Genomic DNA, 14,635 nt, shown 5'->3' on the forward strand with positions numbered 1-14,635 from the left:
TGGCGTTGTTTGAAAGTGTAGTAGATTATCCAAAGAGACGGTTATACTTTTGATCGTTAGGTTTCTCTTCAACAAGGTGGTTCGTTTCAACCTACACCGGATGGCATCGGGCTGGGTTTGGGCCGGGTTTGAGTAATCCCGGACCCGGACCCGATAAGGAAAACTAGTCCCAAACCCCGACCAAATACCCGATGGATAAACGGGTTTACTAACTAGCGGGTAAACGGGTTTACCCGCGGGTAAACGGGTACCCGTTTATTTTATTTTTTTAGCAAATAAATACATTACCAAAAGCATAACAATCTATAACTCTGCAAATTATATGCTTTATTTATATGTGTATATTTTGTACAGTATATATTATTTCCTATTTCTAATTATTATCACTATCAATTTTTAAATATTTTTATAAATCAGATTCTTGATTTGAATGCAGATGAACATGTGAAGTTAATAGATGATTAATAAATATATAACTTCATATTGACCTTGTAATCAACTATATTTTGATTTAATTATTATTATTATTATTATTATTATTATTATTATTATTATTATTATTATTATTATGCGGGTATACGGGCAGGGTAAACGGGTCGGGTAGACGGGTGTTTATTTAAACCCAGAACCGAACCCGAACCCGAACCCGAATATTTTTTGAAAATCAATCTCATACCCGGCCCGAGACCCGTAGACCCGGACCAGACCCGGACCAGACCCGACCCAATTATGTCGGATTTTGGTTTTTCCCGTCAGGTTCGGGCTTTTTTGCCATCCCTACCTACACGTGGACATCAATTCGCAAAGGTACAATTACTAACTCACTTTGTGAATTTATATTTTTGACAATTATTAGTGGTGTAACTGTATCTCAATTGGACGATTTAAGCGTGTGCATGTTTATTAAATATATGATTATTTTATAAAATAATAAAAGATTATTTTTTTTAACTATCCGCTGCGGTAATCAGATTTAAAAGTGCACACGATTTTCCTTCAGTGGTATCATGAGCCGCTTTCACACCGTCTTAATTGTCGCGTGATTTTCTTAGATCTAGTTTTGTGGTGAATTGGTAAAAGTCAAAACCTTTGTGGTTTTGAAAGTCAACTTTGTTGATTACCTCATGACGCACAAATAAGATCTGAAGAAATTCACTTTTTAAATTTTGAATTTAGAAAGTTATGGCTTGCATAATTGTTGGTTAATATTTATTTTGTTCCATGGTTATACACATACATTGTAACCATGGACAAGTCATATATAGGTTTAATAATATTGTTATTAAATTGTAATTGTATACATAGCCCATAATGCCCCGACCAATGTATGATTGTTGTGATTGTTGGTTACGACAATTTTATGCCATGTTGTTTTTGATGTATTTGGAGGCCATAAAAGCTAAAGTTGTATTTTATTTATTTTCAGTTTCATAATATTGTATTTAGGTTTATTTCAATTTGTAAATGTACTAGACTAGTCGTATTTTCAATTTTAAATAAATGTAATAAGATGAAGATTGAAGATAAAGATGCAACATGGAGTTTGACTTAGAAGATGGCGAACATGTCAAGTTAACAACGATGGTGTTTGACAAGTTTTCACTTGGTTCTTGAATCAAGTGGGAGTTATGGATTGTCCTTAATTTGACCTCATGATCCCATGACGGCTCATGGGATCAAGCATAATATTTTTGGGCTAGGCTATGTATGTGTGTATGCATGGTTATGTTTTATTTTACGCATTTGTATTTAATTGTTGATTACAATATATGCTAAATGTTTTTGATGAAAACATCAAATAAAACTGGTAACGAGTTTGAAAGATTAAAATTGATAATTTTAAAATGTTAAACTCTAACGAGTTTAAAGTTAAATTATTTTGAAACTCAGATTATATATGAGCGAATCTTTTAAAAATGTTTTAAAACGATACACGTTTGTGTATTTGTTATTTTTTGTGCTAGAAATTAAATAACAAACTAGACACATAAAACACGATCGACATATATAATTGGTTAAAATGATTTTTAACAAATAGTGTCACGAATCTTGTGTGCATGCATTATTCGTTGACACAAACCTTTTAAAAAATACCCGTCAAATTTAAGTCATGCCATCCAATGAGCTTGCAAACACTCCTCGTTATTTTATGATTACGGTGAGACCTAATCGAATTATAGCCATGAGGTGGATTTTCTGATATAGTGAGACAAGCGTGAATTTCCACTATTTCCAAATTGGACGACTTAATCGTATTCAGGATGAGACCTGAGTTCGAGGCAAGGATGAGACAAACATGCCAGTAGATAATAGTGGTTTGTTGGACTACACATATCTCTAGGTCCCATAAACATCTAAGAGTTGCACTTGTAATGCAATTGGTACCCGTTACCTACCAATAGACTTCATAACTGCTAGCTGATCAACAGATCTGGCTATAGAACATCTATGTGGATCTTAGGCTTTCGTAAATTAATTGTTTTTAATAAATGTATAAAAACTTAGGTAGTTAATTTATTAAAGCTCAATATCGAAAATAATAAATTGAATCTTATATATGTTGTAGATATCAAACAATCAAAACGTAAATCAAAACCGATTTCCTTCTTTGTTGGAGAAGAATAAACTGAATAGTTCGCACTTCCTGGACTGGCACCACAACCTGAGAACTGTTATCAAATATGAAGGGAAGTTGAAGAAAATTAAAGAACCCTTACTCAATCCTCTTGCTGAGACAGCTGCTGCTATTCAGCAAAATTCTTATAGGATGTTGTTCGATGAGCAGGGTAAAAAGGATAGTAGGGTGAAAAAGAATAAGCCAAATTCTTTGTGGAATAAGAAATGGCAAATCATTTGCTAGGAAGAATATTCCACCTTCCAAGAAGGAAAACCCATCAAAAGACACTGAATGTTTCCATTGTGGAAAAGTTAGCCATTGGAGAAGGAATTATCCTATCTACCAATCTAAGCTAAGAAATAGCACGGCTGGTGAGACTAGCTGTAACGACCCGGATTTTTCCGATCGTTTTAAACTTATGAGATTAATATTTACATAAAATAAACCTTACCAACATGATAAGCAATCCAAACTGTTGAGACTTATGTTTTTGAAAAGAGTTTCACACAACGTTTGACCGTCCAATTTGACCGATGATATCACGAACTATATAACACACGATAATTATACGATTATGTATATGTACATATCTATACATATTTAACATGATTTAAGGATGGTTTAACATTTCATTGTGAACTAACAACAATGAGTTATAAGTATACTTTGAGACCACTAACTTAAGTTATCAAAACGATAACTATATGTAACATTCTTTGACATATATACTTACAATATATAATGTGTTGGTGATCTATGTCACCAATATGATTTAAGTGTAATGCGATTAATTTGTAACCAAAATAATCTTGATAAATATCGAACAAGTTTGGGGAAGTGTGGAGTGCACACTTGTTTGAACTTATCTTGATTATGACGGGGGTTCGGGGGCAGCGCCCCCGATAAGCGGGGTCCAAGGGGTGGCAACCCCTGGCGGGGTCCAAGGGGCAGAGCCCCTGACTGGGGTCGAGCTGCCAGGTCAGCTTGGAAATTTTTTTTTTGGGCTAACATTGCTTTATTAAAAATGTCTTAAAATTTTATTTTGGCCCGGTTTGACCCAAAAATAAAAGCCCAGTTTTGAGCCTCTTTTACAGTTATAAACCCGTCCATATTTGAATTCTCGTTCAGATTCCTCAAAATATTTACAAGTATATCAAGGGTATATGTAACCGTATCATACATAGCTTCTATACGTATTTACTATTGGTATATACCAACAATAAACTTCAATGATCAGCCACTAGACATGATGTTACATGTGGGAACCAGCCATTTAACCTCATGTGTGACTTTTGTGCAAGAAAACAAACTAAATCTCCTATATATCCATCCCATAATCATGCTATTTTGCACACACACACATACAATTTCATTTCCAATTTTCTTTCAAGTTAATTCACTCCCTAATCTCTCTTCATTTACCTACTCAAGAACGTATCAATATAGTCATCCGATTTCAAGGAGATTACTTCCAATCTTTCAATCCCACTCCACCACTCTTTTGATTCCAAGATTTTTCTTACCTTTTCCAGTAGCTTTGTCCAAGTAACATGAGGTAGTAACCTTATTCATAACCTTATTCGATTCATATTTATATAGCTATTTTATTTTGTGTTATAAAATTCTAACAACAAGAACATAGTTTGAGTGATTTCAAACTTGTTCGCAAACTAAATAGATCCTTCTAACTTGATTTTTAAAAACACTTCAAGACCTGTAATATATCATATTATGAAAAAATCGGGTTAATCATATCTTGGCTAATTAACATAATATTTAATATATATTTACTTATGATTTTATTTTATATATTTCAGGACCACCCGTAAACAACACGAGAAGATTAATCATAAGACCTCATGATTGTACGCAACACGTCATTTGACAACATGGTACTTTATGTACGCAACACGTCATTTGACAACATGGTACCATGGGTCAAGATTAATTCTGATCAACACGAATACGATGGGGTCTTTATTTATTTTATTTAAGCAACTAATTGTGGACCACTAACATCGGACTGCTAACTACGGACAAAAAAAAATATTAAAAGTATTAAAGTATATATATATATATATATATATATATATATATATATATATATATATATATATATATATATATATATATATATATATATATATATATATGTAACGATTACTTGAAAAGAAAATATGTTGATATATTATATATATGGTTAGGTTCGTGATATCTATCGGAGACCAAGTCGAGTTAAATACCTTCAAGACAAAAGTGAGTATATAGTCCCACTTTTAAACTCTAAATATTTCGGGATGAGAATACATGCATTTTATGATTTACGTTATGGACACAAGTGATTAAAAAAATATATTCTACGTTGAGTTGTACCACTGGCATACTTCCCTGTAACTTGGTAACTACTATTTACATGAGGTATTGTAAACGCGAATCCTGTTGATAGATCTATCGGGCCTGACAACCCCAACCGGACTGGACGACCAGTATTCAACGGTTGCACAGTACTTCGTTTCGGTGACTACACTCGGTACGGTGTAGTAAGATTTCATAATAAAGGGAATATGCGACGTTGATTAAATGTTAAGTATGGTTATCAAGTGCTCAACAACTTAGAATATTTTTATTAAAACGTTTATATATGAAATCTTGTGGTCTATATTCATAACGCTGCCGGCTTTAAACCTATATCTCACCAACTTTATGTTGACGTTTTAAGCATGTTTATTCTCAGGTGATAACTAAAAGCTTCCGCTGCAACATGTTGAATTTAAGCAAGATCTTGAGTATGCATATTTGTGTCAAAAATAAAACTGCATATCGGAGGATTTGTAATGTAAAATATGTTGGAGGTCGTATTGTTATTATCACATGTAAAGTTTGTAAGTCTAAGATTATCGCTAAACGATAATCATTATTAAGTTGTTTAAACCTTGTATTTGTAATAAAAGCTATGGTTTGTATTGTAAAAACGAATGCAGTTTTTGAAAAATGTCGCATATAGAGGTCAATACCTCGCGATGAAATCATATGTTATTGTATTCGTCCTTATGGTTAAGGTCGGGTTATGACACTAGCAATCAGGTATATTCCATATACAGTTATATATTTTCTTCTAGTGATTCCTGAACTTTTGTTACCGGTTGTGGCCTTCACATCTGTAACAATATGAAGGGAATGAAAAGAAGTATTAAACTGAAGAAAGACACACTGGATTTGTGAGTTGGCAATGGGGATTGAGCTTCTGCCAAAGATATTGATTCCTATAAGATTACTTTTCCAAGTGACCTCATTGTTTTGTTGGAACAATGGCATTACGCTCATAGTATTACGAGCTACATAGTTTGAAAGATGTTGGTTTTGAACTTGCATTTACACACTTTTGTGTTTCAGTTTCTAAGGATAATATTTTTATTCTAATACCTATCCACGTGATGGTATTTTTGAAATTGATATGTGTGGTGTGATTTCAAATGAGAATCATGTGTATACTTGTATCGCCAAAAGATTGAAGCAAGACTTGAATAAGACCATCAATGGCATTGTTGTCTTGGTCATATAAACAAACAACGCATTCCAATCTAACGGACTTTTGGAATCAACTGGCTATGAGTCATTTGATGTATGCGAGTCATATCTAATTATCTATATGAAAAGATGACAAAGACTTCTTTCTATGATCTAGGTGAAAGAGCTAAAGATCTTTTAGGATAAATACATAGCGATGTATGTGGCCATTTAGAACAATATTTAGAATGGTGAATCTTACTTCATTACATTAATTGATGGTTATAACACATATGGTTATGTTTACTTGTTGAAACATAAACATGAAGATTTTGAAACGTTCAAAACTCTTCCATAATGAAGTAGATAATCAGCTTGAAAAGATCATTAAATCACTTCACTTTGATGGAGGAAGTGAGTATATGAGTCACGAGTTTTTGGACCATATGAATTGTGGGATTGTCTCACAATCCACTCCATCTTACACACCATCACACAATGGTGTGTCTGAACGAAGGAATCAAACTTTACTTGATATGATTCGATCTATGATGAGTCTAACTACTCTACCAATGTCTTATTGAGGTTATGTGTGACGATCGCTCCAAATCCATATGGACGAATACGTCATTCATCAATTTCATTGCGAGGTATTTGACCTCTATATGATACGTTTTATAAACATTGCATTCTTTGAAAAAGGTATACCATAATGAATATTTAAATCCAAGGTTTTCGACATCTGATGATTTCTACATATGGACAATCACCGTAAATAATAGTTTACAATAATACTTCCGTTGACAATGCAGTCAAAATAGATACATGATGATAGTTTTGTGAATGCAACGTTTTCTTGAATAAAGCATGTATGACTCCATGCACAAAGCTTGTCTAACATATAAGCAAACAGCGGAAGACTTCTAGGGAACCTGAGAATAAACATGCTAACAAGTGTCAACACAAAGGTTGGTGAGTTCATAGTTTTAATGTATCGTATAATCTGTATATAAAGGTGGATCACAAGATTTCAGTTGTTTCATCCAGAAACGTTTATCAAAATATTCTACGAAATTGAGCACCCTGGTAACTAAAATTAACGTATATTGATATCGCATATTTTATACACGTTTTCCTTAGCGATATCGATCATAATTTAGTCCATTCGGATACGATTTGGTGTTTATTTTGATAATATTGAGAATGTTCGAGTTTGAAGAGCTGTTTGTAGAAGAGATACGGTTTTTGAAGCTTTTGAGGCATTTTGTTGACTGATTATTATTATTGGTGCTCCTGGGTTGGAAATGTTAAGTAAATATGGGGTAGTTGGGTTTTTAAGTTATTATTAGTATTGAAAGAGTGCAAAATAGACGAAGGAATCAGTTTCAGTGTTCTGTCGCGGTGCGACAAATGCTTCCGCGGCGCGACGTTTCACGTGTTTCCAGATCAGAAGTTGGTTTAAAGAGGGTAAAATTTCGTGTTATATGTCGCGGCGCGACCGTGTGTCGGTTCAGGTAATTTTGGCAGTTATAAAAGGCCTGAAAAATACCCTAATGAGGCATTCTTCCATCCAGACGAATTGTGGCAGCTTTTGGACGATTTTTGGTGATCTTTGGAGAATTCCAAGGTCATTCTAAGGCATCAATCATTCCGGAAACAAGTCTCGATCCGTCTATCGTTCAAAATTCAATCATTAATTAGGTTAATCTCTTTGTTTAAAACAATGAATTCTTCTATTACTTTGATTGTGATTTTTGTTCTAGCCATGATCTTTGGCTAAACTTTTAATGTTTGTCTAGATTGAATATTTGCATGTGTTTGGATGATACTTTGTAGTTTTATTAATTAATACATGATAATTATTAGTTTTGATTAAGAACCATTCTTGTGGGTGTTGATTATTGTTACTAGGTTGATTAGTGAATCTTGTTTGAACAAAGGGAACCCTGTTTCAATTTAGTGATCTAATTTCCAATTGATTTGTCTTAACCGATTGGGTGCTTACTGGACCAAGGGGGTAAACCGGGTAACATTGATTGAACAAAATAGGGGTGAATTGTGTGGAGCGAACGTGTAACCAATTGAATCTTAATCTTATAATTAGCTAATTACTAAGTCACAAACGAAAGAGGTCTTTGGTGAAAGGGAACCCTAAGCCAATAAATCCTAGTTTGACGTGTTTGCTAAAAGAGAACTCTGGGTGAACTGACTCTGTAATTACGTGCATTGATAAATAGAACTAGTGCTTAATAACAAATCATCCAACACTTCGAATAGGAGATCTAGGTGAACATTCTTCTATCTATTGAATTCAAATATCTTTACTTTTCGTTGAGTCTGCAATTTGATTTATTTAAACTTAAAAACCCAAAAATATTATCTTTTACTTTTGATCTATCTTTGATTTGGCTAATCGTTAAATAGCCACCAAAACAAGCTATCTCGTACTTTCGATTTTTTATAGTTTAACTTAGTTTACTTTTATTAGTTGCAAACTTAATTATCACGTTAAAACTGTCCTTGGAACGATTTCGGAATTACCAATTTTATACTATTACACGATCGGGTACACTGCCCGTTAGTGTGTAGTAATCTTTAAACCGGCATTTTCCAGAGATAAATTATATACTAGATTTCACACATCAAGTTTTTGGCGCCGCTGCCGGGGACAGTTGTGTCGAAAATTAAGATTGTTATCTAATTGTTCTTAGTTTAGTTTAGTTATAGTTTATTATTTCTTTTCGTTATTTTCAGTTGAATCGGTGCGTTTAATCAGTTGTTAGTTGTGATTTCGCAGATAACAGGTAGTGCATGCCACATACGCGTTCTTCTAATTCTCCGATTCTTTAACCATTTGCAGAACCCGAAAGAGAGTTATTCAGAGCGTTAACTCACGAACAACAGTCTACAGTGGATTCATCTTTTTCTTCAAGTGCTAATATAATTAATTTGGGAAGTAGTTCTGAGACTGTGGTGCCCGATAAACCACCTGAAATCAGAGAAGAAGAAGAATCTTACATTTCCTTAGATCTTTTCGAGACTGAAGATATGGCTGACCAAGAACAACCACCTCGTCCTCAGACTATGACACAAAAGTTGAAGGCCACACGAGGGGGCCAAGGCAACTTGATTACTCAACCGAACATCACTCAGCCTTTTCAAATTACAGGGCCGATCCTGAATTTGATTTCTTCTGATTGCCGATTTCATGGCAAGGATACTGAGGATGCTAACGAGCATCTTCGTAATTTTAATGATGTTTTCAATTTGTTTAAGTTGCATGAGGTTGCCGATAGTTCAATCAAGACGAGGCTTTTCCCTTGGACTCTTAAGGGAGAAGCCAAAAGATGGTTAGATAAGCAACCAGAGGGCACGATTACCTCTTGGGAGACTTTGGAGGATAAGTTTTTATCGAAGTTTTTCCCTGCGTCTCGAGCTGCTAGACTTCAAGCAGAAATTTCACAATTTAGACAAAAGAGCAGTGAGACATTATTTGATGCTTGGGACCGTTTTACTACTTTGTTACGCTCATGTCCGCAACACGGGTTGAATGATTTACAGAAGGTCCAGATTTTCTACAAGGGTTGTGATATCCCAACTCGTCAGACTATTGATCAAGCAGCAGGTGGTACGTTAATGGATAAGACCGAAGAAGAGGCGCTAGAGATAATTGAAAAGCAAGCTGCTTATTCTCACGAATGGCATTAAGATCATGAGTCATTCCATTCAGCTTCAGTTAAGAGAACCGAAACCCAGGGTGCATATGACGATTTTGGGTCTATAAGTGCTAAGTTGGATTCCTTTGGTAGGAATTTGGAGAAGATAAATAAGGACATTCATGGTATGAAGGTGGGTTGTGAGTATTGTGGGGGATTGCATCTGGCAAAAGATTGTGATGCAGGTTTGACTATGAATCAGAAGGAAGAGATAGCTTATATTAGTCAGCAGAACAAAAATCAGTTTCAGGGACGTGCGCAGTTTAATAGGAATTTCAATAATCCCTATAATCCTCAAGGTAATCAAGGTTCGAGGTTCCAGCCAGGTTCTAGTGGAGGATATCAACAGCAAGCTGCGGGGTATTTTTAGAAACCCCAAGCCGAAGAGAAAAAGTCCAACCTTGAAGCTGTGATCGAGAAGCTTGTGATATCTCAAATTCAGCTTGTTACTACTGTTACTCAGAACAATGAGAAGAATGACCAAATGTTTCGAAATCAACAAGTAGCGATTCAGAATCTAGAGAAACAAATTGGTCAGCTTGCTAGCCAGAATACTGTGAGGAAACCAGGGGAGTTACCGAGTAAGACCGATAACAACCCGAAGAATGGGCACGTTAATGCTATCACTACCCGCAGTGGTTTAGCATATGATTCACCAAGTAAGCCCGATGAGGATGATTTATGAGTGCCGTTGGTTAAGGATAGGGAGCCGGTTATTGTTAGTGAACCGGAGGGGGATAAGGAGCCGGAACAGGTGATTGAGAAGGTTGTGAGGGTACCGGAAACTGTTGCTGCTAAACCGGTAGTTAAAGAGTATCAACCACCGCTCCCATTCTCGAGGAAGCAGGGACTGGAGAAGTTGGAGGCAGAAAAGTCCAAGTTCATGGACTTGATTAAAAAAGTTAACATTAATTTGCCTTTTATTGATGTGATTGCAGGTATGCCCAAGTATGCAAGGTTTCTTAAGGACTTGCTAACTAACAGGAAGAAGCTGGAGAACGTGTCTTCAGTCAAGTTGAATGCCGCATGCTCAGCGGTAGTTGCAAACAAGCTTCCCGAGAAGCTTGAGGATCCTGGGAGTTTTACCATTCCTTGTTTATTGGGTAACTTGGATTGTATGCGGGCATTGGCAGATTTGGGGGCTAGCATAAATTTAATGCCTTACTCTATTTATTTGAAGCTAGACCCCGGGGAGTTGAAACCCACACGAATGGCTATTCAGCAGACCGCTCTATTAAATTCCCTCGTGGAATTATCGAGAATATGTTAGTTAAGACCGGGTCTTTGGTTTTTCCGGCCGATTTCGTGGTGTTAGATATGGAAGTGGATGAAAGGATTCCACTGATTTTAGGTCGGCCATTTTTAAATACTGCTAGGTATATCATTGATGTATATGGCCAACAGTTGACCCTTCGGATAGATAATTTGCATGCAACTTTTTCAATCGACCATAATTTAAAATACCCTGCGTACACCAATGATGTATGCTATTTTCTTAACACTGTGAATGTCCATTCTGAGTTGTTGCAGGAATTCCCAGAGTTACAGGGTTCAGGAGAGTGTTCATTGGTTGAAATTGATGAAGAGTTGCAGGTTGAGGAGGTGGATATTTTGACCACTTTGATGGAAAACGGCTATGAGCCGACTGAGGAGGAGTTCAAAGAACTCGAGTGTGATGCGGACTACCGGAGCAAGTCTTCAATTGAAGAACCTCCCGAGTTAGAATTGAAGCTACTTCCTGATCATTTGGAATACGCTTATTTGCAGGAGGAATCTAAGCTTCCGGTAATTATTTCTTCTTCTCTTACTACAGGTCAGAAAACTGAGCTTGTAACCATGCTGCAGGCCCATAAACCGGCCATTGCGTGGAAAATTCACGACATTAAGGGTATTAGTCCCTCCTATTGCACCCACAAAATCCTAATGGAGGATAACTCCAAACCTGTGGTGCAACGTCAAAGGAGGTTGAACCCTCACATGCAAGATGTCGTGAAGAAAGAGATCATTAAGCTCCTCGATGCAGGTCTGATTTACCCGATCTCTGACAGTCCTTGGATTAGCCCGGTACACTGTGTACCTAAGAAAGGTGGTATGAATCTTACCACCAATGATAAAAATGAGTTAATTTCCACTAGGACTGTCACGAGGTGGCATGTTTGTATTGACTATCGAAAGTTGAACGGCGCCACATGCAAAGACCACTTCCCGTTACCTTTCATGGATCAAATGCTAGAGAGGTTAGCGGGAAACAACTTTTATTGTTTTCTTGATGGTTTTTCGGGCTATTTCCAAATTCCTATCTCGCCCGAGGACCAGGAGAAAACTACTTTCACGTGCCCGTATGGCACATTTTCATACCGACGCATGACCTTTGGCCTTTGCAATGCTTCAGCCACTTTTCAAAGGTGCATGATGGCCATATTCCACGATATGATAGAGGATTGCATGGAGGTGTTCGTAGATGACTTTTCAGTCTTTGGTGACACTTTTGATTCATGCCTTCTGAATTTAGAACGGATGTTGGAACGGTGTGAAAAGTCTAATCTCGTGCTCAATTAGGAAAAGTGCCATTTCATGGTTCAAGGGGGCATAGTTCTCGGGCACAAGATTTCCAAGGACGGTATTGAGGTGGATCCTGCGAAGGTAACGGCTATTAAGAACCTTCCACCTCCCACCGATGTTAAAGGTGTTCGGAGTTTTCTCGGGCACGACGGTTTTTACCGGCGGTTTATTAAGGATTTTTCTAAAATTGCTAACCCGATGAACAAACTCCTCGAAAAGGACACGCCTTGGAATTTCTCCGACGAGTGCCAAAAGGCATTTGATCTTTTTAAGGAGAAACTGATCAATTCACCAATCATAATTGCTCCGAATTGGTCCCTTCCGTTCGAGCTTATGTGCGATGCTTCTGACTTTGCTGTTGGCTCAGTTTTGGGTCAAAGGGTCGAGAAACATTTCCGACCCATCTACTATGCAAGCAAGACCTTGCAGGGAGCATAATTGAATTATACTACCACTGAAAAGGAGCTTCTTGCGGTGGTCTTTTCTTTTGATAAGTTTCAGTCCTACTTAGTCTTGTCTAAGACTATAGTGTTTACGGACCATTCTGCTCTGAAGTACCTATTTTCGAAACCGGATGCGAAACCTCGACTGCTTAGATGGATCTTGCTTTTACAAGAATTCGACATCGAGATCCGGGATAAGAAGGGTGCTGAAAATCTAGCGGCTGACCACTTGTCTAGACTCGAGAATCCAAATCTCGAAGTCCTTCACGAATCGGATATCCATGATGATTTTCCCGATGAATATCTCATGGCGATGGACAAGGTGGACGAGCCGTGGTACGTGGACATTGCTAATTATCTTGTTGGGAGATTCTTGAAAAAGGGTGGTCGCATCAAAAGAGGAAGAAATTCTTCAGTGACCTTAAGTACTATTTCTGGGAGGCTCCCTATCTTTTTCGTTGTTGTCCCGATGGGGTTATCCGCCGGTGCGTTTCCGGTGAGGAGTGTATGCGTATTTTGACCGAGTGCCATAGTGGGCCTACCAGTGGGCATTTTGGACCCCAAATCACGGGGCGTAAAGTCTATGATGCCGGCTTCTTTTGGCCGACAATTTTCAAGGATGCCCACCGGATTTGCAAGTCATGTGATTCTTGTCAAAGGGCCGGTAAAGTCGCCAAATGGGATGAGATGCCTCAACAAAGCATCCAAGTTTGTGAAATATTTGACGTTTGGGGAATTGACTTTATGGGGCCATTTCTGAAATATCAGAATTATAGTTACATACTCGTTGCCATTGACTACGTGTCTAAATGGGCAGAAGCTCAAGCTTTGCCCACAAACGATGCACGAGTTGTGATTTCCTCTCTTAAGCGTTTATTCTCTCGATTTGGAACTCCTAAAGCTTTAATTAGCGATAGGGGTACTCATTTTTGTAACGCCCAAATGGCGAAGGTATTGAAGTGATATGGAGTTCTCCATAAAGTTTCTACTTCATACCATCCCCAAACGAGTAGACAAGTTGAGAACACCAATCGAGCTCTCAAAGGGATTCTAGAGAAAACAGTGGGCTCGAATCCGAAGGAGTGGGCGAACAAGCTCGATGAAGCTTTGTGGGCATTTAAAAAGTGCAATTTGGATTTGAAGGAAGCCGGACGCCTAAGGGCGGGGCAATTGAATGAGCTTGGTGAATTACGCCTTGATGCGTATGAGAATTCGTTAATTTATAAAGAGAAAACCAAGCAATGGCATGATAGGAAGTTAAAGGGTCCAAATAAGTTTAATGAAGGCGATCGAGTGATTTTGTTTAACTCTAGATTAAAACTTTTACTGGGAAAACTTAAATCCCGGTGGACGGGACCATTTGAGGTTGTTAAGGTGTACCCGTACGGTACGATTGAGTTGAAAAACGCAAGCGGTACTATTTTTAAGGTTAACGGACATCGTGTGAAGAAGTATTTTGATGGTCCGATGGTGATTGATGACGGGGTTCGCGTTGAACCCGATCCTAAGGTTACTTGAAGTGGGAAACGAGTTTTGTGAACGACTCGTTAAACATGGTTCACATTGTTGTATAGTTTGTATTAATAGGTTTGATCACGGGTTTGCTGAGTCTTAAATGCTAAATGATTAATTATGATCGATTACTTGCTGTTTTGTTGGTTGTTTTGGTGTTTAAAGGAATTGGAGTCTGCTGCATAGCTTAAAAAGTCGAGGTACCAGGTCCAGCCCATTGCCGCGGCGCGACAAACAGGGTCGCGGCGCGACATAACACAGGTTTTGGTTACAGAAAG

The 14,635-nt window shown here is 37.3% G+C and overlaps 1 non-coding gene across 1 annotated transcript; it reads right to left on the minus strand.

Annotated features, from left to right (window-relative positions):
- Positions 1-9,565: 9,565 nt before the first annotated feature.
- LOC139865373 (small nucleolar RNA R71) lies at positions 9,566-9,672 on the minus strand. Its single transcript, XR_011764897.1, has one exon. It is a non-coding gene; the product is annotated as a small nucleolar RNA R71 (small nucleolar RNA).
- Positions 9,673-14,635: the final 4,963 nt, after the last annotated feature.

This window comes from Rutidosis leptorrhynchoides, chromosome 8 (genome assembly GCF_046630445.1).
Source record: "Rutidosis leptorrhynchoides isolate AG116_Rl617_1_P2 chromosome 8, CSIRO_AGI_Rlap_v1, whole genome shotgun sequence".
In the NCBI taxonomy this organism is placed as follows: Eukaryota; Viridiplantae; Streptophyta; class Magnoliopsida; order Asterales; family Asteraceae; genus Rutidosis; species Rutidosis leptorrhynchoides.